A 23,037-nucleotide genomic window follows, 5' to 3' on the forward strand; every position below is an offset into this window, starting at 1 on the left:
TGTGTTTAAAGAGGTGGAGTTATGCAGATCTAAAACGCGTGGATTGCAGCAGCAGCAAGCCGAAAAGTGCAGGCATGTAAGGGATCTAGAGGTTGACAACATGTCTTCTTAACGGGAGTCCAGGAGCTCATCTCCACAAATGGACTTTTCAGGATCCTTGGGTGGCTCCGTAGTTTGAAACCAATTCTGGTTATCGCTTCTCGGCCTTTTGGCTAAGATCAAGTGTAGTATCTGTTCTTATCAGTTTAATATCTGATACGTCCCCTATCTGGGGACCATATATTAAATGGATTTTTAGAACAGGGAGATGGAAAAAGAGCTTGCTCTGTCCACTCCACGCATTGACCTGGTATTGCAGTATCTCCAGGACCGGTGCACCCCTTCTTTAATGCAGTTTCTAAAATCAGAAAGAATTGAATTCAATGTTTTTTGTTCATTTTGCTTGTTTGTCGGATTTTGGGATGGACTCTTTGGCTTTGCTTTTCTTCTCCTCATTGGATTTTTCATGTTCAAAGTTGCAGAAGCCAGATTACAAGCTCATTTTGGTTCAACTTCAGCAACTGTGCATTGCATTGCCATGTAATGTGATGCAATGCTATCTTTCTAGCTCTCCCTTTTTACTTCCTTTTGGATAAACAGACATATTAGGCAAGCATTTTGGAGCTTTCACCTAAATAACTACAGGTGGTGAGATAAGCTGCACAATATAATTGACCTTTCAGTATATTGTTGCACACACACCATCTATTTAGCAAATGCCCTTGTTATCAACAGCAGCCTTTTAAACTCACCTGAGCTAACAGGTATGTGCGCTGGTTACTCTGCTGCGCTTAAAATTTCTTTTTTGGTTTGCTACAATGCCTTTTCTGAAACGTTGTCTCCTTCTGCTGGAACACTGACTTCTTTCATTTAATGCCTGCAGACTATAAAAGAGAACCCAACCCAAAAAGTTTGGTTGATTAGTCTGTGGCATTCTGTTAAACTGTTGCTTATGGCGGTCTCTGTGAGCTTCTCAGCGACATTCAGCCAGCCAGGTATCCTGCCTGCAGTAGATGGAATGTGGCAATGGAACGCTGGCTGCGCGTGTCATAATAGGCTCTGAGCCTTTATATACCTGTGCACAGCAGCAGCCACCTTCAGTCTGCTGCTGGACAGCCAGCAGCAGCAGCAGCAGGAGAGGTATGTAATCAGGAGCCCTCCTGCTAAGGGTAGACAGCTGCTCGTTCCACCCCACCCCCCGCCTTAATTGGTTCTCCTCCCTTCCAACGGTGTTGAGGCGGGTGGGAACAGCAGGGGGTGAAGGTGCTGTGTTTAAAGAGGTGGAGTTATGCAGATCTAAAACGCGTGGATTGCAGCAGCAGCAAGCCGAAAAGTGCAGGCATGTAAGGGATCTAGAGGTTGACAACATGTCTTCTTAACGGGAGTCCAGGAGCTCATCTCCACAAATGGACTTTTCAGGATCCTTGGGTGGCTCCGTAGTTTGAAACCAATTCTGGTTATCGCTTCTCGGCCTTTTGGCTAAGATCAAGTGTAGTATCTGTTCTTATCAGTTTAATATCTGATACGTCCCCTATCTGGGGACCATATATTAAATGGATTTTTAGAACAGGGAGATGGAAAAAGAGCTTGCTCTGTCCACTCCACGCATTGACCTGGTATTGCAGTATCTCCAGGACCGGTGCACCCCTTCTTTAATGCAGTTTCTAAAATCAGAAAGAATTGAATTCAATGTTTTTTGTTCATTTTGCTTGTTTGTCGGATTTTGGGATGGACTCTTTGGCTTTGCTTTTCTTCTCCTCATTGGATTTTTCATGTTCAAAGTTGCAGAAGCCAGATTACAAGCTCATTTTGGTTCAACTTCAGCAACTGTGCATTGCATTGCCATGTAATGTGATGCAATGCTATCTTTCTAGCTCTCCCTTTTTACTTCCTTTTGGATAAACAGACATATTAGGCAAGCATTTTGGAGCTTTCACCTAAATAACTACAGGTGGTGAGATAAGCTGCACAATATAATTGACCTTTCAGTATATTGTTGCACACACACCATCTATTTAGCAAATGCCCTTGTTATCAACAGCAGCCTTTTAAACTCACCTGAGCTAACAGGTATGTGCGCTGGTTACTCTGCTGCGCTTAAAATTTCTTTTTTGGTTTGCTACAATGCCTTTTCTGAAACGTTGTCTCCTTCTGCTGGAACACTGACTTCTTTCATTTAATGCCTGCAGACTATAAAAGAGAACCCAACCCAAAAAGTTTGGTTGATTAGTCTGTGGCATTCTGTTAAACTGTTGCTTATGGCGGTCTCTGTGAGCTTCTCAGCGACATTCAGCCAGCCAGGTATCCTGCCTGCAGTAGATGGAATGTGGCAATGGAACGCTGGCTGCGCGTGTCATAATAGGCTCTGAGCCTTTATATACCTGTGCACAGCAGCAGCCACCTTCAGTCTGCTGCTGGACAGCCAGCAGCAGCAGGAGAGGTATGTAATCAGGAGCCCTCCTGCTAAGGGTAGACAGCTGCTCGTTCCACCCCACCCCCCGCCTTAATTGGTTCTCCTCCCTTCCAACGGTGTTGAGGCGGGTGGGAACAGCAGGGGGTGAAGGTGCTGTGTTTAAAGAGGTGGAGTTATGCAGATCTAAAACGCGTGGATTGCAGCAGCAGCAAGCCGAAAAGTGCAGGCATGTAAGGGATCTAGAGGTTGACAACATGTCTTCTTAACGGGAGTCCAGGAGCTCATCTCCACAAATGGACTTTTCAGGATCCTTGGGTGGCTCCGTAGTTTGAAACCAATTCTGGTTATCGCTTCTCGGCCTTTTGGCTAAGATCAAGTGTAGTATCTGTTCTTATCAGTTTAATATCTGATACGTCCCCTATCTGGGGACCATATATTAAATGGATTTTTAGAACAGGGAGATGGAAAAAGAGCTTGCTCTGTCCACTCCACGCATTGACCTGGTATTGCAGTATCTCCAGGACCGGTGCACCCCTTCTTTAATACAGTTTCTAAAATCAGAAAGAATTGAATTCAATGTTTTTTGTTCATTTTGCTTGTTTGTCGTTTTTTGGGATGGACTCTTTGGCTTTGCTTTTCTTCTCCTCATTGGATTTTTCATGTTCAAAGTTGCAGAAGCCAGATTACAAGCTCATTTTGGTTCAACTTCAGCAACTGTGCATTGCATTGCCATGTAATGTGATGCAATGCTATCTTTCTAGCTCTCCCTTTTTACTTCCTTTTGGATAAACAGACATATTAGGCAAGCATTTTGGAGCTTTCACCTAAATAACTACAGGTGGTGAGATAAGCTGCACAATATAATTGACCTTTCAGTATATTGTTGCACACACACCATCTATTTAGCAAATGCCCTTGTTATCAACAGCAGCCTTTTAAACTCACCTGAGCTAACAGGTATGTGCGCTGGTTACTCTGCTGCGCTTAAAATTTCTTTTTTGGTTTGCTACAATGCCTTTTCTGAAACGTTGTCTCCTTCTGCTGGAACACTGACTTCTTTCATTTAATGCCTGCAGACTATAAAAGAGAACCCAACCCAAAAAGTTTGGTTGATTAGTCTGTGGCATTCTGTTAAACTGTTGCTTATGGCGGTCTCTGTGAGCTTCTCAGCGACATTCAGCCAGCCAGGTATCCTGCCTGCAGTAGATGGAATGTGGCAATGGAACGCTGGCTGCGCGTGTCATAATAGGCTCTGAGCCTTTATATACCTGTGCACAGCAGCAGCCACCTTCAGTCTGCTGCTGGACAGCCAGCAGCAGCAGGAGAGGTATGTAATCAGGAGCCCTCCTGCTAAGGGTAGACAGCTGCTCGTTCCACCCCACCCCCCGCCTTAATTGGTTCTCCTCCCTTCCAACGGTGTTGAGGCGGGTGGGAACAGCAGGGGGTGAAGGTGCTGTGTTTAAAGAGGTGGAGTTATGCAGATCTAAAACGCGTGAATTGCAGCAGCAGCAAGCCGAAAAGTGCAGGCATGTAAGGGATCTAGAGGTTGACAACATGTCTTCTTAACGGGAGTCCAGGAGCTCATCTCCACAAATGGACTTTTCAGGATCCTTGGGTGGCTCCGTAGTTTGAAACCAATTCTGGTTATCGCTTCTCGGCCTTTTGGCTAAGATCAAGTGTAATATCTGTTCTTATCAGTTTAATATCTGATACGTCCCCTATCTGGGGACCATATATTAAATGGATTTTTAGAACAGGGAGATGGAAAAAGAGCTTGCTCTGTCCACTCCACGCATTGACCTGGTATTGCAGTATCTCCAGGACTGGTGCACCCCTTCTTTAATGCAGTTTCTAAAATCAGAAAGAATTGAATTCAATGTTTTTTGTTCATTTTGCTTGTTTGTCGGATTTTGGGATGGACTCTTTGGCTTTGCTTTTCTTCTCCTCATTGGATTTTTCATGTTCAAAGTTGCAGAAGCCAGATTACAAGCTCATTTTGGTTCAACTTCAGCAACTGTGCATTGCATTGCCATGTAATGTGATGCAATGCTATCTTTCTAGCTCTCCCTTTTTACTTCCTTTTGGATAAACAGACATATTAGGCAAGCATTTTGGAGCTTTCACCTAAATAACTACAGGTGGTGAGATAAGCTGCACAATATAATTGACCTTTCAGTATATTGTTGCACACACACCATCTATTTAGCAAATGCCCTTGTTATCAACAGCAGCCTTTTAAACTCACCTGAGCTAACAGGTATGTGCGCTGGTTACTCTGCTGCGCTTAAAATTTCTTTTTTGGTTTGCTACAATGCCTTTTCTGAAACGTTGTCTCCTTCTGCTGGAACACTGACTTCTTTCATTTAATGCCTGCAGACTATAAAAGAGAACCCAACCCAAAAAGTTTGGTTGATTAGTCTGTGGCATTCTGTTAAACTGTTGCTTATGGCGGTCTCTGTGAGCTTCTCAGCGACATTCAGCCAGCCAGGTATCCTGCCTGCAGTAGATGGAATGTGGCAATGGAACGCTGGCTGCGCGTGTCATAATAGGCTCTGAGCCTTTATATACCTGTGCACAGCAGCAGCCACCTTCAGTCTGCTGCTGGACAGCCAGCAGCAGCAGCAGCAGGAGAGGTATGTAATCAGGAGCCCTCCTGCTAAGGGTAGACAGCTGCTCGTTCCACCCCACCCCCCGCCTTAATTGGTTCTCCTCCCTTCCAACGGTGTTGAGGCGGGTGGGAACAGCAGGGGGTGAAGGTGCCGTGTTTAAAGAGGTGGAGTTATGCAGATCTAAAACGCGTGGATTGCAGCAGCAGCAAGCCGAAAAGTGCAGGCATGTAAGGGATCTAGAGGTTGACAACATGTCTTCTTAACGGGAGTCCAGGAGCTCATCTCCACAAATGGACTTTTCAGGATCCTTGGGTGGCTCCGTAGTTTGAAACCAATTCTGGTTATCGCTTCTCGGCCTTTTGGCTAAGATCAAGTGTAGTATCTTTCGAAAAGGCGGTTTTGGATGTTGGCCGCCCTAGTAGATTGATACATTATGCACACTGGGGTTTAGGCGCTTGTTAGTACGCCAGGTGGCTAATATAGTCATCTGGTGGAAAGCATGGCCCCCCAGGATCGACGCCATTGGGCCGGGGAAGATCGAAAGCCCGAAGTGTGAAGTGCCCCAGGAGTGGTGACCATGGGGTGCCTTAACTCACTGGGATTGGGAACCCCACTTGAGTTTATGGCACATTTGCACAAGCACTTCAAATTTTCTTTCTTCGCACACACCCTTATTCCGGGCCTTCTGGCCTTAGGATGGGGAATTTTTCAATTCCCGGTCGAAGGTCCGGGCAGTATTATACTGTGAAACCTTCACTATTTATTTAATTTCTTTGTCACTGTGTGTCCACTTATTCACGTGTGTCACGTCCTACTAGGATTTTGTCGGGATGCGGTTCCCTTACGGGTTCCTCTCTTGGCAGGTCTAGGGGGGGAGTGTGTGGCCATCAGGTTCCGCTCCCCCCTGAACCCCCCTGGCTCTCCTCTTTCGGGAGGAGAGCGTTGTTGGCTCCCCTCTTCCGGGAGGGGAGCACAGTCTTTGGCTCCCAGTGCCTTGCTCGGGTGAGAACTCGGGCAGGTGCTGGGGGTAAGATTGGGTCGCCTCTGGCTTCGGCTGGAGGTGGCTTTTTGTCCCTGTTCCTCGCTGTGGCCTTTTGGCTCGGAGGGACGGGGAATGGTTTGGGGGACCCTTCTCCTTTTGGAGAGGGTTTCAAGAAGACCAGCATCCTAGTGCACTTTTTTTGTGGCACTTGTCACTTTTTTAAGCGCACTCGGGTTTTGTACACGAATTCGGGCTTTCGATAAAAAAAAAAATCTGTTCTTATCAGTTTAATATCTGATACGTCCCCTATCTGGGGACCATATATTAAATGGATTTTTAGAACAGGGAGATGGAAAAAGAGCTTGCTCTGTCCACTCCACGCATTGACCTGGTATTGCAGTATCTCCAGGACCGGTGCACCCCTTCTTTAATGCAGTTTCTAAAATCAGAAAGAATTGAATTCAATGTTTTTTGTTCATTTTGCTTGTTTGTCGGATTTTGGGATGGACTCTTTGGCTTTGCTTTTCTTCTCCTCATTGGATTTTTCATGTTCAAAGTTGCAGAAGCCAGATTACAAGCTCATTTTGGTTCAACTTCAGCAACTGTGCATTGCATTGCCATGTAATGTGATGCAATGCTATCTTTCTAGCTCTCCCTTTTTACTTCCTTTTGGATAAACAGACATATTAGGCAAGCATTTTGGAGCTTTCACCTAAATAACTACAGGTGGTGAGATAAGCTGCACAATATAATTGACCTTTCAGTATATTGTTGCACACACACCATCTATTTAGCAAATGCCCTTGTTATCAACAGCAGCCTTTTAAACTCACCTGAGCTAACAGGTATGTGCGCTGGTTACTCTGCTGCGCTTAAAATTTCTTTTTTGGTTTGCTACAATGCCTTTTCTGAAACGTTGTCTCCTTCTGCTGGAACACTGACTTCTTTCATTTAATGCCTGCAGACTATAAAAGAGAACCCAACCCAAAAAGTTTGGTTGATTAGTCTGTGGCATTCTGTTAAACTGTTGCTTATGGCGGTCTCTGTGAGCTTCTCAGCGACATTCAGCCAGCCAGGTATCCTGCCTGCAGTAGATGGAATGTGGCAATGGAACGCTGGCTGCGCGTGTCATAATAGGCTCTGAGCCTTTATATACCTGTGCACAGCAGCAGCCACCTTCAGTCTGCTGCTGGACAGCCAGCAGCAGCAGCAGCAGGAGAGGTATGTAATCAGGAGCCCTCCTGCTAAGGGTAGACAGCTGCTCGTTCCACCCCACCCCCCGCCTTAATTGGTTCTCCTCCCTTCCAACGGTGTTGAGGCGGGTGGGAACAGCAGGGGGTGAAGGTGCTGTGTTTAAAGAGGTGGAGTTATGCAGATCTAAAACGCGTGGATTGCAGCAGCAGCAAGCCGAAAAGTGCAGGCATGTAAGGGATCTAGAGGTTGACAACATGTCTTCTTAACGGGAGTCCAGGAGCTCATCTCCACAAATGGACTTTTCAGGATCCTTGGGTGGCTCCGTAGTTTGAAACCAATTCTGGTTATCGCTTCTCGGCCTTTTGGCTAAGATCAAGTGTAGTATCTTTCGAAAAGGCGGTTTTGGATGTTGGCCGCCCTAGTAGATTGATACATTATGCACACTGGGGTTTAGGCGCTTGTTAGTACGCCAGGTGGCTAATATAGTCATCTGGTGGAAAGCATGGCCCCCCAGGATCGACGCCATTGGGCCGGGGAAGATCGAAAGCCCGAAGTGTGAAGTGCCCCAGGAGTGGTGACCATGGGGTGCCTTAACTCACTGGGATTGGGAACCCCACTTGAGTTTATGGCACATTTGCACAAGCACTTCAAATTTTCTTTCTTCGCACACACCCTTATTCCGGGCCTTCTGGCCTTAGGATGGGGAATTTTTCAATTCCCGGTCGAAGGTCCGGGCAGTATTATACTGTGAAACCTTCACTATTTATTTAATTTCTTTGTCACTGTGTGTCCACTTATTCACGTGTGTCACGTCCTACTAGGATTTTGTCGGGATGCGGTTCCCTTACGGGTTCCTCTCTTGGCAGGTCTAGGGGGGGAGTGTGTGGCCATCAGGTTCCGCTCCCCCCTGAACCCCCCTGGCTCTCCTCTTTCGGGAGGAGAGCGTTGTTGGCTCCCCTCTTCCGGGAGGGGAGCACAGTCTTTGGCTCCCAGTGCCTTGCTCGGGTGAGAACTCGGGCAGGTGCTGGGGGTAAGATTGGGTCGCCTCTGGCTTCGGCTGGAGGTGGCTTTTTGTCCCTGTTCCTCGCTGTGGCCTTTTGGCTCGGAGGGACGGGGAATGGTTTGGGGGACCCTTCTCCTTTTGGAGAGGGTTTCAAGAAGACCAGCATCCTAGTGCACTTTTTTTGTGGCACTTGTCACTTTTTTAAGCGCACTCGGGTTTTGTACACGAATTCGGGCTTTCGATAAAAAAAAAAATCTGTTCTTATCAGTTTAATATCTGATACGTCCCCTATCTGGGGACCATATATTAAATGGATTTTTAGAACAGGGAGATGGAAAAAGAGCTTGCTCTGTCCACTCCACGCATTGACCTGGTATTGCAGTATCTCCAGGACCGGTGCACCCCTTCTTTAATGCAGTTTCTAAAATCAGAAAGAATTGAATTCAATGTTTTTTGTTCATTTTGCTTGTTTGTCGGATTTTGGGATGGACTCTTTGGCTTTGCTTTTCTTCTCCTCATTGGATTTTTCATGTTCAAAGTTGCAGAAGCCAGATTACAAGCTCATTTTGGTTCAACTTCAGCAACTGTGCATTGCATTGCCATGTAATGTGATGCAATGCTATCTTTCTAGCTCTCCCTTTTTACTTCCTTTTGGATAAACAGACATATTAGGCAAGCATTTTGGAGCTTTCACCTAAATAACTACAGGTGGTGAGATAAGCTGCACAATATAATTGACCTTTCAGTATATTGTTGCACACACACCATCTATTTAGCAAATGCCCTTGTTATCAACAGCAGCCTTTTAAACTCACCTGAGCTAACAGGTATGTGCGCTGGTTACTCTGCTGCGCTTAAAATTTCTTTTTTGGTTTGCTACAATGCCTTTTCTGAAACGTTGTCTCCTTCTGCTGGAACACTGACTTCTTTCATTTAATGCCTGCAGACTATAAAAGAGAACCCAACCCAAAAAGTTTGGTTGATTAGTCTGTGGCATTCTGTTAAACTGTTGCTTATGGCGGTCTCTGTGAGCTTCTCAGCGACATTCAGCCAGCCAGGTATCCTGCCTGCAGTAGATGGAATGTGGCAATGGAACGCTGGCTGCGCGTGTCATAATAGGCTCTGAGCCTTTATATACCTGTGCACAGCAGCAGCCACCTTCAGTCTGCTGCTGGACAGCCAGCAGCAGCAGCAGCAGGAGAGGTATGTAATCAGGAGCCCTCCTGCTAAGGGTAGACAGCTGCTCGTTCCACCCCACCCCCCGCCTTAATTGGTTCTCCTCCCTTCCAACGGTGTTGAGGCGGGTGGGAACAGCAGGGGGTGAAGGTGCTGTGTTTAAAGAGGTGGAGTTATGCAGATCTAAAACGCGTGGATTGCAGCAGCAGCAAGCCGAAAAGTGCAGGCATGTAAGGGATCTAGAGGTTGACAACATGTCTTCTTAACGGGAGTCCAGGAGCTCATCTCCACAAATGGACTTTTCAGGATCCTTGGGTGGCTCCGTAGTTTGAAACCAATTCTGGTTATCGCTTCTCGGCCTTTTGGCTAAGATCAAGTGTAGTATCTGTTCTTATCAGTTTAATATCTGATACGTCCCCTATCTGGGGACCATATATTAAATGGATTTTTAGAACAGGGAGATGGAAAAAGAGCTTGCTCTGTCCACTCCACTCATTGACCTGGCATTGCAGTATCTCCAGGACCGGTGCACCCCTTCTTTAATGCAGTTTCTAAAATCAGAAAGAATTGAATTCAATGTTTTTTGTTCATTTTGCTTGTTTGTCGGATTTTGGGATGGACTCTTTGGCTTTGCTTTTCTTCTCCTCATTGGATTTTTCATGTTCAAAGTTGCAGAAGCCAGATTACAAGCTCATTTTGGTTCAACTTCAGCAACTGTGCATTGCATTGCCATGTAATGTGATGCAATGCTATCTTTCTAGCTCTCCCTTTTTACTTCCATTTGGATAAACAGACATATTAGGCAAGCATTTTGGAGCTTTCACCTAAATAACTACAGGTGGTGAGATAAGCTGCACAATATAATTGACCTTTCAGTATATTGTTGCACACACACCATCTATTTAGCAAATGCCCTTGTTATCAACAGCAGCCTTTTAAACTCACCTGAGCTAACAGGTATGTGCGCTGGTTACTCTGCTGCGCTTAAAATTTCTTTTTTGGTTTGCTACAATGCCTTTTCTGAAACGTTGTCTCCTTCTGCTGGAACACTGACTTCTTTCATTTAATGCCTGCAGACTATAAAAGAGAACCCAACCCAAAAAGTTTGGTTGATTAGTCTGTGGCATTCTGTTAAACTGTTGCTTATGGCGGTCTCTGTGAGCTTCTCAGCGACATTCAGCCAGCCAGGTATCCTGCCTGCAGTAGATGGAATGTGGCAATGGAACGCTGGCTGCGCGTGTCATAATAGGCTCTGAGCCTTTATATACCTGTGCACAGCAGCAGCCACCTTCAGTCTGCTGCTGGACAGCCAGCAGCAGCAGCAGCAGCAGGAGAGGTATGTAATCAGGAGCCCTCCTGCTAAGGGTAGACAGCTGCTCGTTCCACCCCACCCCCCGCCTTAATTGGTTCTCCTCCCTTCCAACGGTGTTGAGGCGGGTGGGAACAGCAGGGGGTGAAGGTGCTGTGTTTAAAGAGGTGGAGTTATGCAGATCTAAAACGCGTGGATTGCAGCAGCAGCAAGCCGAAAAGTGCAGGCATGTAAGGGATCTAGAGGTTGACAACATGTCTTCTTAACGGGAGTCCAGGAGCTCATCTCCACAAATGGACTTTTCAGGATCCTTGGGTGGCTCCGTAGTTTGAAACCAATTCTGGTTATCGCTTCTCGGCCTTTTGGCTAAGATCAAGTGTAGTATCTGTTCTTATCAGTTTAATATCTGATACGTCCCCTATCTGGGGACCATATATTAAATGGATTTTTAGAACAGGGAGATGGAAAAAGAGCTTGCTCTGTCCACTCCACGCATTGACCTGGTATTGCAGTATCTCCAGGACCGGTGCACCCCTTCTTTAATGCAGTTTCTAAAATCAGAAAGAATTGAATTCAATGTTTTTGTTCATTTTGCTTGTTTGTCGGATTTTGGGATGGACTCTTTGGCTTTGCTTTTCTTCTCCTCATTGGATTTTTCATGTTCAAAGTTGCAGAAGCCAGATTACAAGCTCATTTTGGTTCAACTTCAGCAACTGTGCATTGCATTGCCATGTAATGTGATGCAATGCTATCTTTCTAGCTCTCCCTTTTTACTTCCTTTTGGATAAACAGACATATTAGGCAAGCATTTTGGAGCTTTCACCTAAATAACTACAGGTGGTGAGATAAGCTGCACAATATAATTGACCTTTCAGTATATTGTTGCACACACACCATCTATTTAGCAAATGCCCTTGTTATCAACAGCAGCCTTTTAAACTCACCTGAGCTAACAGGTATGTGCGCTGGTTACTCTGCTGCGCTTAAAATTTCTTTTTTGGTTTGCTACAATGCCTTTTCTGAAACGTTGTCTCCTTCTGCTGGAACACTGACTTCTTTCATTTAATGCCTGCAGACTATAAAAGAGAACCCAACCCAAAAAGTTTGGTTGATTAGTCTGTGGCATTCTGTTAAACTGTTGCTTATGGCGGTCTCTGTGAGCTTCTCAGCGACATTCAGCCAGCCAGGTATCCTGCCTGCAGTAGATGGAATGTGGCAATGGAACGCTGGCTGCGCGTGTCATAATAGGCTCTGAGCCTTTATATACCTGTGCACAGCAGCAGCCACCTTCAGTCTGCTGCTGGACAGCCAGCAGCAGCAGCAGCAGGAGAGGTATGTTATCAGGAGCCCTCCTGCTAAGGGTAGACAGCTGCTCGTTCCACCCCACCCCCCGCCTTAATTGGTTCTCCTCCCTTCCAACGGTGTTGAGGCGGGTGGGAACAGCAGGGGGTGAAGGTGCTGTGTTTAAAGAGGTGGAGTTATGCAGATCTAAAACGCGTGGATTGCAGCAGCAGCAAGCCGAAAAGTGCAGGCATGTAAGGGATCTAGAGGTTGACAACATGTCTTCTTAACGGGAGTCCAGGAGCTCATCTCCACAAATGGACTTTTCAGGATCCTTGGGTGGCTCCGTAGTTTGAAACCAATTCTGGTTATCGCTTCTCGGCCTTTTGGCTAAGATCAAGTGTAGTATCTGTTCTTATCAGTTTAATATCTGATACGTCCCCTATCTGGGGACCATATATTAAATGGATTTTTAGAACAGGGAGATGGAAAAAGAGCTTGCTCTGTCCACTCCACGCATTGACCTGGTATTGCAGTATCTCCAGGACCGGTGCACCCCTTCTTTAATGCAGTTTCTAAAATCAGAAAGAATTGAATTCAATGTTTTTTGTTCATTTTGCTTGTTTGTCGGATTTTGGGATGGACTCTTTGGCTTTGCTTTTCTTCTCCTCATTGGATTTTTCATGTTCAAAGTTGCAGAAGCCAGATTACAAGCTCATTTTGGTTCAACTTCAGCAACTGTGCATTGCATTGCCATGTAATGTGATGCAATGCTATCTTTCTAGCTCTCCCTTTTTACTTCCTTTTGGATAAACAGACATATTAGGCAAGCATTTTGGAGCTTTCACCTAAATAACTACAGGTGGTGAGATAAGCTGCACAATATAATTGACCTTTCAGTATATTGTTGCACACACACCATCTATTTAGCAAATGCCCTTGTTATCAACAGCAGCCTTTTAAACTCACCTGAGCTAACAGGTATGTGCGCTGGTTACTCTGCTGCGCTTAAAATTTCTTTTTTGGTTTGCTACAATGCCTTTTCTGAAACGTTGTCTCCTTCTGCTGGAACACTGACTTCTTTCATTTAATGCCTGCAGACTATAAAAGAGAACCCAACCCAAAAAGTTTGGTTGATTAGTCTGTGGCATTCTGTTAAACTGTTGCTTATGGCGGTCTCTGTGAGCTTCTCAGCGACATTCAGCCAGCCAGGTATCCTGCCTGCAGTAGATGGAATGTGGCAATGGAACGCTGGCTGCGCGTGTCATAATAGGCTCTGAGCCTTTATATACCTGTGCACAGCAGCAGCCACCTTCAGTCTGCTGCTGGACAGCCAGCAGCAGCAGCAGCAGGAGAGGTATGTAATCAGGAGCCCTCCTGCTAAGGGTAGACAGCTGCTCGTTCCACCCCACCCCCCGCCTTAATTGGTTCTCCTCCCTTCCAACGGTGTTGAGGCGGGTGGGAACAGCAGGGGGTGAAGGTGCTGTGTTTAAAGAGGTGGAGTTATGCAGATCTAAAACGCGTGGATTGCAGCAGCAGCAAGCCGAAAAGTGCAGGCATGTAAGGGATCTAGAGGTTGACAACATGTCTTCTTAACGGGAGTCCAGGAGCTCATCTCCACAAATGGACTTTTCAGGATCCTTGGGTGGCTCCGTAGTTTGAAACCAATTCTGGTTATCGCTTCTCGGCCTTTTGGCTAAGATCAAGTGTAGTATCTGTTCTTATCAGTTTAATATCTGATACGTCCCCTATCTGGGGACCATATATTAAATGGATTTTTAGAACAGGGAGATGGAAAAAGAGCTTGCTCTGTCCACTCCACGCATTGACCTGGTATTGCAGTATCTCCAGGACCGGTGCACCCCTTCTTTAATGCAGTTTCTAAAATCAGAAAGAATTGAATTCAATGTTTTTTGTTCATTTTGCTTGTTTGTCGGATTTTGGGATGGACTCTTTGGCTTTGCTTTTCTTCTCCTCATTGGATTTTTCATGTTCAAAGTTGCAGAAGCCAGATTACAAGCTCATTTTGGTTCAACTTCAGCAACTGTGCATTGCATTGCCATGTAATGTGATGCAATGCTATCTTTTAGCTCTCCCTTTTTACTTCCTTTTGGATAAACAGACATATTAGGCAAGCATTTTGGAGCTTTCACCTAAATAACTACAGGTGGTGAGATAAGCTGCACAATATAATTGACCTTTCAGTATATTGTTGCACACACACCATCTATTTAGCAAATGCCCTTGTTATCAACAGCAGCCTTTTAAACTCACCTGAGCTAACAGGTATGTGCGCTGGTTACTCTGCTGCGCTTAAAATTTCTTTTTTGGTTTGCTACAATGCCTTTTCTGAAACGTTGTCTCCTTCTGCTGGAACACTGACTTCTTTCATTTAATGCCTGCAGACTATAAAAGAGAACCCAACCCAAAAAGTTTGGTTGATTAGTCTGTGGCATTCTGTTAAACTGTTGCTTATGGCAGTCTCGGTGAGCTTCTCAGCGACATTCAGCCAGCCAGGTATCCTGCCTGCAGTAGATGGAATGTGGCAATGGAACGCTGGCTGCGCGTGTCATAATAGGCTCTGAGCCTTTATATACCTGTGCACAGTAGCAGCCACCTTCAGTCTGCTGCTGGACAGCCAGCAGCAGCAGCAGCAGGAGAGGTATGTAATCAGGAGCCCTCCTGCTAAGGGTAGACAGCTGCTCGTTCCACCCCACCCCCCGCCTTAATTGGTTCTCCTCCCTTCCAACGGTGTTGAGGCGGGTGGGAACAGCAGGGGGTGAAGGTGCTGTGTTTAAAGAGGTGGAGTTATGCAGATCTAAAACGCGTGGATTGCAGCAGCAGCAAGCCGAAAAGTGCAGGCATGTAAGGGATCTAGAGGTTGACAACATGTCTTCTTAACGGGAGTCCAGGAGCTCATCTCCACAAATGGACTTTTCAGGATCCTTGGGTGGCTCCGTAGTTTGAAACCAATTCTGGTTATCGCTTCTCGGCCTTTTGGCTAAGATCAAGTGTAGTATCTGTTCTTATCAGTTTAATATCTGATACGTCCCCTATCTGGGGACCATATATTAAATGGATTTTTAGAACAGGGAGATGGAAAAAGAGCTTGCTCTGTCCACTCCACGCATTGACCTGGTATTGCAGTATCTCCAGGACCGGTGCACCCCTTCTTTAATGCAGTTTCTAAAATCAGAAAGAATTGAATTCAATGTTTTTTGTTCATTTTGCTTGTTTGTCGGATTTTGGGATGGACTCTTTGGCTTTGCTTTTCTTCTCCTCATTGGATTTTTCATGTTCAAAGTTGCAGAAGCCAGATTACAAGCTCATTTTGGTTCAACTTCAGCAACTGTGCATTGCATTGCCATGTAATGTGATGCAATGCTATCTTTCTAGCTCTCCCTTTTTACTTCCTTTTGGATAAACAGACATATTAGGCAAGCATTTTGGAGCTTTCACCTAAATAACTACAGGTGGTGAGATAAGCTGCACAATATAATTGACCTTTCAGTATATTGTTGCACACACACCATCTATTTAGCAAATGCCCTTGTTATCAACAGCAGCCTTTTAAACTCACCTGAGCTAACAGGTATGTGCGCTGGTTACTCTGCTGCGCTTAAAATTTCTTTTTTGGTTTGCTACAATGCCTTTTCTGAAACGTTGTCTCCTTCTGCTGGAACACTGACTTCTTTCATTTAATGCCTGCAGACTATAAAAGAGAACCCAACCCAAAAAGTTTGGTTGATTAGTCTGTGGCATTCTGTTAAACGGTTGCTTATGGCGGTCTCTGTGAGCTTCTCAGCGACATTCAGCCAGCCAGGTATCCTGCCTGCAGTAGATGGAATGTGGCAATGGAACGCTGGCTGCGCGTGTCATAATAGGCTCTGAGCCTTTATATACCTGTGCACAGCAGCAGCCACCTTCAGTCTGCTGCTGGACAGCCAGCAGCAGCAGCAGCAGGAGAGGTATGTAATCAGGAGCCCTCCTGCTAAGGGTAGACAGCTGCTCGTTCCACCCCACCCCCCGCCTTAATTGGTTCTCCTCCCTTCCAACGGTGTTGAGGCGGGTGGGAACAGCAGGGGGTGAAGGTGCTGTGTTTAAAGAGGTGGAGTTATGCAGATCTAAAACACGTGGATTGCAGCAGCAGCAAGCCGAAAAGTGCAGGCATGTAAGGGATCTAGAGGTTGACAACATGTCTTCTTAACGGGAGTCCAGGAGCTCATCTCCACAAATGGACTTTTCAGGATCCTTGGGTGGCTCCGTAGTTTGAAACCAATTCTGGTTATCGCTTCTCGGCCTTTTGGCTAAGATCAAGTGTAGTATCTGTTCTTATCAGTTTAATATCTGATACGTCCCCTATCTGGGGACCATATATTAAATGGATTTTTAGAACAGGGAGATGGAAAAAGAGCTTGCTCTGTCCACTCCACGCATTGACCTGGTATTGCAGTATCTCCAGGACCGGTGCACCCCTTCTTTAATGCAGTTTCTAAAATCAGAAAGAATTGAATTCAATGTTTTTTGCTCATTTTGCTTGTTTGTCGGATTTTGGGATGGACTCTTTGGCTTTGCTTTTCTTCTCCTCATTGGATTTTTCATGTTCAAAGTTGCAGAAGCCAGATTACAAGCTCATTTTGGTTCAACTTCAGCAACTGTGCATTGCATTGCCATGTAATGTGATGCAATGCTATCTTTCTAGCTCTCCCTTTTTACTTCCTTTTGGATAAACAGACATATTAGGCAAGCATTTTGGAGCTTTCACCTAAATAACTACAGGTGGTGAGATAAGCTGCACAATATAATTGACCTTTCAGTATATTGTTGCACACACACCATCTATTTAGCAAATGCCCTTGTTATCAACAGCAGCCTTTTAAACTCACCTGAGCTAACAGGTATGTGCGCTGGTTACTCTGCTGCGCTTAAAATTTCTTTTTTGGTTTGCTACAATGCCTTTTCTGAAACGTTGTCTCCTTCTGCTGGAACACTGACTTCTTTCATTTAATGCCTGCAGACTATAAAAGAGAACCCAACCCAAAAAGTTTGGTTGATTAGTCTGTGGCATTCTGTTAAACTGTTGCTTATGGCGGTCTCTGTGAGCTTCTCAGCGACATTCAGCCAGCCAGGTATCCTGCCTGCAGTAGATGGAATGTGGCAATGGAACGCTGGCTGCGCGTGTCATAATAGGCTCTGAGCCTTTATATACCTGTGCACAGCAGCAGCCACCTTCAGTCTGCTGCTGGACAGCCAGCAGCAGCAGCAGCAGGAGAGGTATGTAATCAGGAGCCCTCCTGCTAAGGGTAGACAGCTGCTCGTTCCACCCCACCCCCCGCCTTAATTGGTTCTCCTCCCTTCCAACGGTGTTGAGGCGGGTGGGAACAGCAGGGGGTGAAGGTGCTGTGTTTAAAGAGGTGGAGTTATGCAGATCTAAAACGCGTGGATTGCAGCAGCAGCAAGCCGAAAAGTGCAGGCATGTAAGGGATCTAGAGGTTGACAACATGTCTTCTTAACGGGAGTCCAGGAGCTCATCTCCACAAATGGACTTTTCAGGATCCTTGGGTGGCTCCGTAGTTTGAAACCAATTCTGGTTATCGCTTCTCGGCCTTTTGGCTAAGATCAAGTGTAGTATCTGTTCTTATCAGTTTAATATCTGATACGTCCCCTATCTGGGGACCATATATTAAATGGATTTTTAGAACAGGGAGATGGAAAAAGAGCTTGCTCTGTCCACTCCACGCATTGACCTGGTATTGCAGTATCTCCAGGACCGGTGCACCCCTTCTTTAATGCAGTTTCTAAAATCAGAAAGAATTGAATTCAATGTTTTTTGTTCATTTTGCTTGTTTGTCGGATTTTGGGATGGACTCTTTGGCTTTGCTTTTCTTCTCCTCATTGGATTTTTCATGTTCAAAGTTGCAGAAGCCAGATTACAAGCTCATTTTGGTTCAACTTCAGCAACTGTGCATTGCATTGCCATGTAATGTGATGCAATGCTATCTTTCTAGCTCTCCCTTTTTACTTCCTTTTGGATAAACAGACATATTAGGCAAGCATTTTGGAGCTTTCACCTAAATAACTACAGGTGGTGAGATAAGCTGCACAATATAATTGACCTTTCAGTATATTGTTGCACACACACCATCTATTTAGCAAATGCCCTTGTTATCAACAGCAGCCTTTTAAACTCACCTGAGCTAACAGGTATGTGCGCTGGTTACTCTGCTGCGCTTAAAATTTCTTTTTTGGTTTGCTACAATGCCTTTTCTGAAACGTTGTCTCCTTCTGCTGGAACACTGACTTCTTTCATTTAATGCCTGCAGACTATAAAAGAGAACCCAACCCAAAAAGTTTGGTTGATTAGTCTGTGGCATTCTGTTAAACTGTTGCTTATGGCGGTCTCTGTGAGCTTCTCAGCGACATTCAGCCAGCCAGGTATCCTGCCTGCAGTAGATGGAATGTGGCAATGGAACGCTGGCTGCGCGTGTCATAATAGGCTCTGACCCTTTATATACCTGTGCACAGCAGCAGCCACCTTCAGTCTGCTGCTGGACAGCCAGCAGCAGCAGCAGCAGGAGAGGTATGTAATCAGGAGCCCTCCTGCTAAGGGTAGACAGCTGCTCGTTCCACCCCACCCCCCACCTTAATTGGTTCTCCTCCCTTCCAACGGTGTTGAGGCGGGTGGGAACAGCAGGGGGTGAAGGTGCTGTGTTTAAAGAGGTGGAGTTATGCAGATCTAAAACGCGTGGATTGCAGCAGCAGCAAGCCGAAAAGTGCAGGCATGTAAGGGATCTAGAGGTTGACAACATGTCTTCTTAACGGGAGTCCAGGAGCTCATCTCCACAAATGGACTTTTCAGGATCCTTGGGTGGCTCCGTAGTTTGAAACCAATTCTGGTTATCGCTTCTCGGCCTTTTGGCTAAGATCAAGTGTAGTATCTGTTCTTATCAGTTTAATATCTGATACGTCCCCTATCTGGGGACCATATATTAAATGGATTTTTAGAACAGGGAGATGGAAAAAGAGCTTGCTCTGTCCACTCCACGCATTGACCTGGTATTGCAGTATCTCCAGGACCGGTGCACCCCTTCTTTAATGCAGTTTCTAAAATCAGAAAGAATTGAATTCAATGTTTTTTGTTCATTTTGCTTGTTTGTCGGATTTTGGGATGGACTCTTTGGCTTTGCTTTTCTTCTCCTCATTGGATTTTTCATGTTCAAAGTTGCAGAAGCCAGATTACAAGCTCATTTTGGTTCAACTTCAGCAACTGTGCATTGCATTGCCATGTAATGTGATGCAATGCTATCTTTCTAGCTCTCCCTTTTTACTTCCTTTTGGATAAACAGACATATTAGGCAAGCATTTTGGAGCTTTCACCTAAATAACTACAGGTGGTGAGATAAGCTGCACAATATAATTGACCTTTCAGTATATTGTTGCACACACACCATCTATTTAGCAAATGCCCTTGTTATCAACAGCAGCCTTTTAAACTCACCTGAGCTAACAGGTATGTGCGCTGGTTACTCTGCTGCGCTTAAAATTTCTTTTTTGGTTTGCTACAATGCCTTTTCTGAAACGTTGTCTCCTTCTGCTGGAACACTGACTTCTTTCATTTAATGCCTGCAGACTATAAAAGAGAACCCAACCCAAAAAGTTTGGTTGATTAGTCTGTGGCATTCTGTTAAACTGTTGCTTATGGCGGTCTCTGTGAGCTTCTCAGCGACATTCAGCCAGCCAGGTATCCTGCCTGCAGTAGATGGAATGTGGCAATGGAACGCTGGCTGCGCGTGTCATAATAGGCTCTGAGCCTTTATATACCTGTGCACAGCAGCAGCCACCTTCAGTCTGCTGCTGGACAGCCAGCAGCAGCAGCAGCAGGAGAGGTATGTAATCAGGAGCCCTCCTGCTAAGGGTAGACAGCTGCTCGTTCCACCCCACCCCCCGCCTTAATTGGTTCTCCTCCCTTCCAACGGTGTTGAGGCGGGTGGGAACAGCAGGGGGTGAAGGTGCTGTGTTTAAAGAGGTGGAGTTATGCAGATCTAAAACGCGTGGATTGCAGCAGCAGCAAGCCGAAAAGTGCAGGCATGTAAGGGATCTAGAGGTTGACAACATGTCTTCTTAACGGGAGTCCAGGAGCTCATCTCCACAAATGGACTTTTCAGGATCCTTGGGTGGCTCCGTAGTTTGAAACCAATTCTGGTTATCGCTTCTCGGCCTTTTGGCTAAGATCAAGTGTAGTATCTGTTCTTATCAGTTTAATATCTGATACGTCCCCTATCTGGGGACCATATATTAAATGGATTTTTAGAACAGGGAGATGGAAAAAGAGCTTGCTCTGTCCACTCCACGCATTGACCTGGTATTGCAGTATCTCCAGGACCGGTGCACCCCTTCTTTAATGCAGTTTCTAAAATCAGAAAGAATTGAATTCAATGTTTTTTGTTCATTTTGCTTGTTTGTCGGATTTTGGGATGGACTCTTTGGCTTTGCTTTTCTTCTCCTCATTGGATTTTTCATGTTCAAAGTTGCAGAAGCCAGATTACAAGCTCATTTTGGTTCAACTTCAGCAACTGTGCATTGCATTGCCATGTAATGTGATGCAATGCTATCTTTCTAGCTCTCCCTTTTTACTTCCTTTTGGATAAACAGACATATTAGGCAAGCATTTTGGAGCTTTCACCTAAATAACTACAGGTGGTGAGATAAGCTGCACAATATAATTGACCTTTCAGTATATTGTTGCACACACACCATCTATTCAGCAAATGCCCTTGTTATCAACAGCAGCCTTTTAAACTCACCTGAGCTAACAGGTATGTGCGCTGGTTACTCTGCTGCGCTTAAAATTTCTTTTTTGGTTTGCTACAATGCCTTTTCTGAAACGTTGTCTCCTTCTGCTGGAACACTGACTTCTTTCATTTAATGCCTGCAGACTATAAAAGAGAACCCAACCCAAAAAGTTTGGTTGATTAGTCTGTGGCATTCTGTTAAACTGTTGCTTATGGCGGTCTCTGTGAGCTTCTCAGCGACATTCAGCCAGCCAGGTATCCTGCCTGCAGTAGATGGAATGTGGCAATGGAACGCTGGCTGCGCGTGTCATAATAGGCTCTGAGCCTTTATATACCTGTGCACAGCAGCAGCCACCTTCAGTCTGCTGCTGGACAGCCAGCAGCAGCAGCAGCAGGAGAGGTATGTAATCAGGAGCCCTCCTGCTAAGGGTAGACAGCTGCTCGTTCCACCCCACCCCCCGCCTTAATTGGTTCTCCTCCCTTCCAACGGTGTTGAGGCAGGTGGGAACAGCAGGGGGTGAAGGTGCTGTGTTTAAAGAGGTGGAGTTATGCAGATCTAAAACGCGTGGATTGCAGCAGCAGCAAGCCGAAAAGTGCAGGCATGTAAGGGATCTAGAGGTTGACAACATGTCTTCTTAATGGGAGTCCAGGAGCTCATCTCCACAAATGGACTTTTCAGGATCCTTGGGTGGCTCCGTAGTTTGAAACCAATTCTGGTTATCGCTTCTCGGCCTTTTGGCTAAGATCAAGTGTAGTATCTGTTCTTATCAGTTTAATATCTGATACGTCCCCTATCTGGGGACCATATATTAAATGGATTTTTAGAACAGGGAGATGGAAAAAGAGCTTGCTCTGTCCACTCCACGCATTGACCTGGTATTGCAGTATCTCCAGGACCGGTGCACCCCTTCTTTAATGCAGTTTCTAAAATCAGAAAGAATTGAATTCAATGTTTTTTGTTCATTTTGCTTGTTTGTCGGATTTTGGGATGGACTCTTTGGCTTTGCTTTTCTTCTCCTCATTGGATTTTTCATGTTCAAAGTTGCAGAAGCCAGATTACAAGCTCATTTTGGTTCAACTTCAGCAACTGTGCATTGCATTGCCATGTAATGTGATGCAATGCTATCTTTCTAGCTCTCCCTTTTTACTTCCTTTTGGATAAACAGACATATTAGGCAAGCATTTTGGAGCTTTCACCTAAATAACTACAGGTGGTGAGATAAGCTGCACAATATAATTGACCTTTCAGTATATTGTTGCACACACACCATCTATTTAGCAAATGCCCTTGTTATCAACAGCAGCCTTTTAAACTCACCTGAGCTAACAGGTATGTGCGCTGGTTACTCTGCTGCGCTTAAAATTTCTTTTTTGGTTTGCTACAATGCCTTTTCTGAAACGTTGTCTCCTTCTGCTGGAACACTGACTTCTTTCATTTAATGCCTGCAGACTATAAAAGAGAACCCAACCCAAAAAGTTTGGTTGATTAGTCTGTGGCATTCTGTTAAACTGTTGCTTATGGCGGTCTCTGTGAGCTTCTCAGCGACATTCAGCCAGCCAGGTATCCTGCCTGCAGTAGATGGAATGTGGCAATGGAACGCTGGCTGCGCGTGTCATAATAGGCTCTGAGCCTTTATATACCTGTGCACAGCAGCAGCCACCTTCAGTCTGCTGCTGGACAGCCAGCAGCAGCAGCAGCAGGAGAGGTATGTAATCAGGAGCCCTCCTGCTAAGGGTAGACAGCTGCTCGTTCCACCCCACCCCCCGCCTTAATTGGTTCTCCTCCCTTCCAACGGTGTTGAGGCGGGTGGGAACAGCAGGGGGTGAAGGTGCTGTGTTTAAAGAGGTGGAGTTATGCAGATCTAAAACGCGTGGATTGCAGCAGCAGCAAGCCGAAAAGTGCAGGCATGTAAGGGATCTAGAGGTTGACAACATGTCTTCTTAACGGGAGTTCAGGAGCTCATCTCCACAAATGGACTTTTCAGGATCCTTGGGTGGCTCCGTAGTTTGAAACCAATTCTGGTTATCGCTTCTCGGCCTTTTGGCTCAGATCGGGGTGTTTGCCTCGGTCTGGGCTGAGGGGTGCGTATTTTCGGCTCGTGTGGTGGAGAAAGCGATCCGTGCCTTGGGCATTACAATGGCGGCTGTAAAGAATACCGTGCGATTGGAGGTTATTGAGGACCACAGACATAACATCGGCTTGGAATTTATTGTCCGGAATATAGTGATGGAATTGACG

General features: G+C 45.6%; 16 non-coding genes and 2 pseudogenes across 16 annotated transcripts; all 18 read left to right on the forward strand.

Annotated features, from left to right (window-relative positions):
• Positions 1 to 192: 192 nt before the first annotated feature.
• Positions 193 to 383, forward strand: LOC141205721 (U2 spliceosomal RNA). The gene has a single exon (XR_012276397.1). It is a non-coding gene; the product is annotated as a U2 spliceosomal RNA (small nuclear RNA).
• A 1,115-nt stretch (positions 384 to 1,498) lies between these two features.
• Positions 1,499 to 1,689, forward strand: LOC141205722 (U2 spliceosomal RNA). The gene has a single exon (XR_012276398.1). It is a non-coding gene; the product is annotated as a U2 spliceosomal RNA (small nuclear RNA).
• Positions 1,690 to 2,798: 1,109 nt separating this feature from the next.
• Positions 2,799 to 2,989, forward strand: LOC141205723 (U2 spliceosomal RNA). Its single transcript, XR_012276399.1, has one exon. It is a non-coding gene; the product is annotated as a U2 spliceosomal RNA (small nuclear RNA).
• A 1,109-nt stretch (positions 2,990 to 4,098) lies between these two features.
• On the forward strand, positions 4,099 to 4,289 carry LOC141206137 (U2 spliceosomal RNA). The gene has a single exon (XR_012276803.1). It is a non-coding gene; the product is annotated as a U2 spliceosomal RNA (small nuclear RNA).
• Positions 4,290 to 5,404: 1,115 nt separating this feature from the next.
• On the forward strand, positions 5,405 to 5,496 carry LOC141206436 (U2 spliceosomal RNA; annotated as a pseudogene).
• Positions 5,497 to 6,285: 789 nt separating this feature from the next.
• Positions 6,286 to 6,468, forward strand: LOC141206229 (U2 spliceosomal RNA). Its single transcript, XR_012276893.1, has one exon. It is a non-coding gene; the product is annotated as a U2 spliceosomal RNA (small nuclear RNA).
• Positions 6,469 to 7,583: 1,115 nt separating this feature from the next.
• Positions 7,584 to 7,675, forward strand: LOC141206437 (U2 spliceosomal RNA; annotated as a pseudogene).
• A 789-nt stretch (positions 7,676 to 8,464) lies between these two features.
• On the forward strand, positions 8,465 to 8,647 carry LOC141206231 (U2 spliceosomal RNA). Its single transcript, XR_012276895.1, has one exon. It is a non-coding gene; the product is annotated as a U2 spliceosomal RNA (small nuclear RNA).
• Positions 8,648 to 9,762: 1,115 nt separating this feature from the next.
• On the forward strand, positions 9,763 to 9,953 carry LOC141206153 (U2 spliceosomal RNA). Its single transcript, XR_012276819.1, has one exon. It is a non-coding gene; the product is annotated as a U2 spliceosomal RNA (small nuclear RNA).
• Positions 9,954 to 11,071: 1,118 nt separating this feature from the next.
• On the forward strand, positions 11,072 to 11,262 carry LOC141205724 (U2 spliceosomal RNA). Its single transcript, XR_012276400.1, has one exon. It is a non-coding gene; the product is annotated as a U2 spliceosomal RNA (small nuclear RNA).
• Positions 11,263 to 12,376: 1,114 nt separating this feature from the next.
• On the forward strand, positions 12,377 to 12,567 carry LOC141205725 (U2 spliceosomal RNA). Its single transcript, XR_012276401.1, has one exon. It is a non-coding gene; the product is annotated as a U2 spliceosomal RNA (small nuclear RNA).
• Positions 12,568 to 13,682: 1,115 nt separating this feature from the next.
• Positions 13,683 to 13,873, forward strand: LOC141205726 (U2 spliceosomal RNA). The gene has a single exon (XR_012276402.1). It is a non-coding gene; the product is annotated as a U2 spliceosomal RNA (small nuclear RNA).
• A 1,114-nt stretch (positions 13,874 to 14,987) lies between these two features.
• Positions 14,988 to 15,178, forward strand: LOC141205728 (U2 spliceosomal RNA). Its single transcript, XR_012276404.1, has one exon. It is a non-coding gene; the product is annotated as a U2 spliceosomal RNA (small nuclear RNA).
• A 1,115-nt stretch (positions 15,179 to 16,293) lies between these two features.
• On the forward strand, positions 16,294 to 16,484 carry LOC141205729 (U2 spliceosomal RNA). Its single transcript, XR_012276405.1, has one exon. It is a non-coding gene; the product is annotated as a U2 spliceosomal RNA (small nuclear RNA).
• Positions 16,485 to 17,599: 1,115 nt separating this feature from the next.
• Positions 17,600 to 17,790, forward strand: LOC141205730 (U2 spliceosomal RNA). Its single transcript, XR_012276406.1, has one exon. It is a non-coding gene; the product is annotated as a U2 spliceosomal RNA (small nuclear RNA).
• A 1,115-nt stretch (positions 17,791 to 18,905) lies between these two features.
• LOC141205731 (U2 spliceosomal RNA) lies at positions 18,906 to 19,096 on the forward strand. The gene has a single exon (XR_012276407.1). It is a non-coding gene; the product is annotated as a U2 spliceosomal RNA (small nuclear RNA).
• A 1,115-nt stretch (positions 19,097 to 20,211) lies between these two features.
• LOC141205732 (U2 spliceosomal RNA) lies at positions 20,212 to 20,402 on the forward strand. The gene has a single exon (XR_012276408.1). It is a non-coding gene; the product is annotated as a U2 spliceosomal RNA (small nuclear RNA).
• A 1,115-nt stretch (positions 20,403 to 21,517) lies between these two features.
• Positions 21,518 to 21,708, forward strand: LOC141205734 (U2 spliceosomal RNA). Its single transcript, XR_012276409.1, has one exon. It is a non-coding gene; the product is annotated as a U2 spliceosomal RNA (small nuclear RNA).
• Positions 21,709 to 23,037: the final 1,329 nt, after the last annotated feature.

Source organism: Phyllobates terribilis, unplaced genomic scaffold, assembly GCF_046119375.1.
Source record: "Phyllobates terribilis strain yellow unplaced genomic scaffold, ASM4611937v1 Scaffold_142__1_contigs__length_4687701, whole genome shotgun sequence".
NCBI classification, from domain to species: Eukaryota; Metazoa; Chordata; class Amphibia; order Anura; family Dendrobatidae; genus Phyllobates; species Phyllobates terribilis.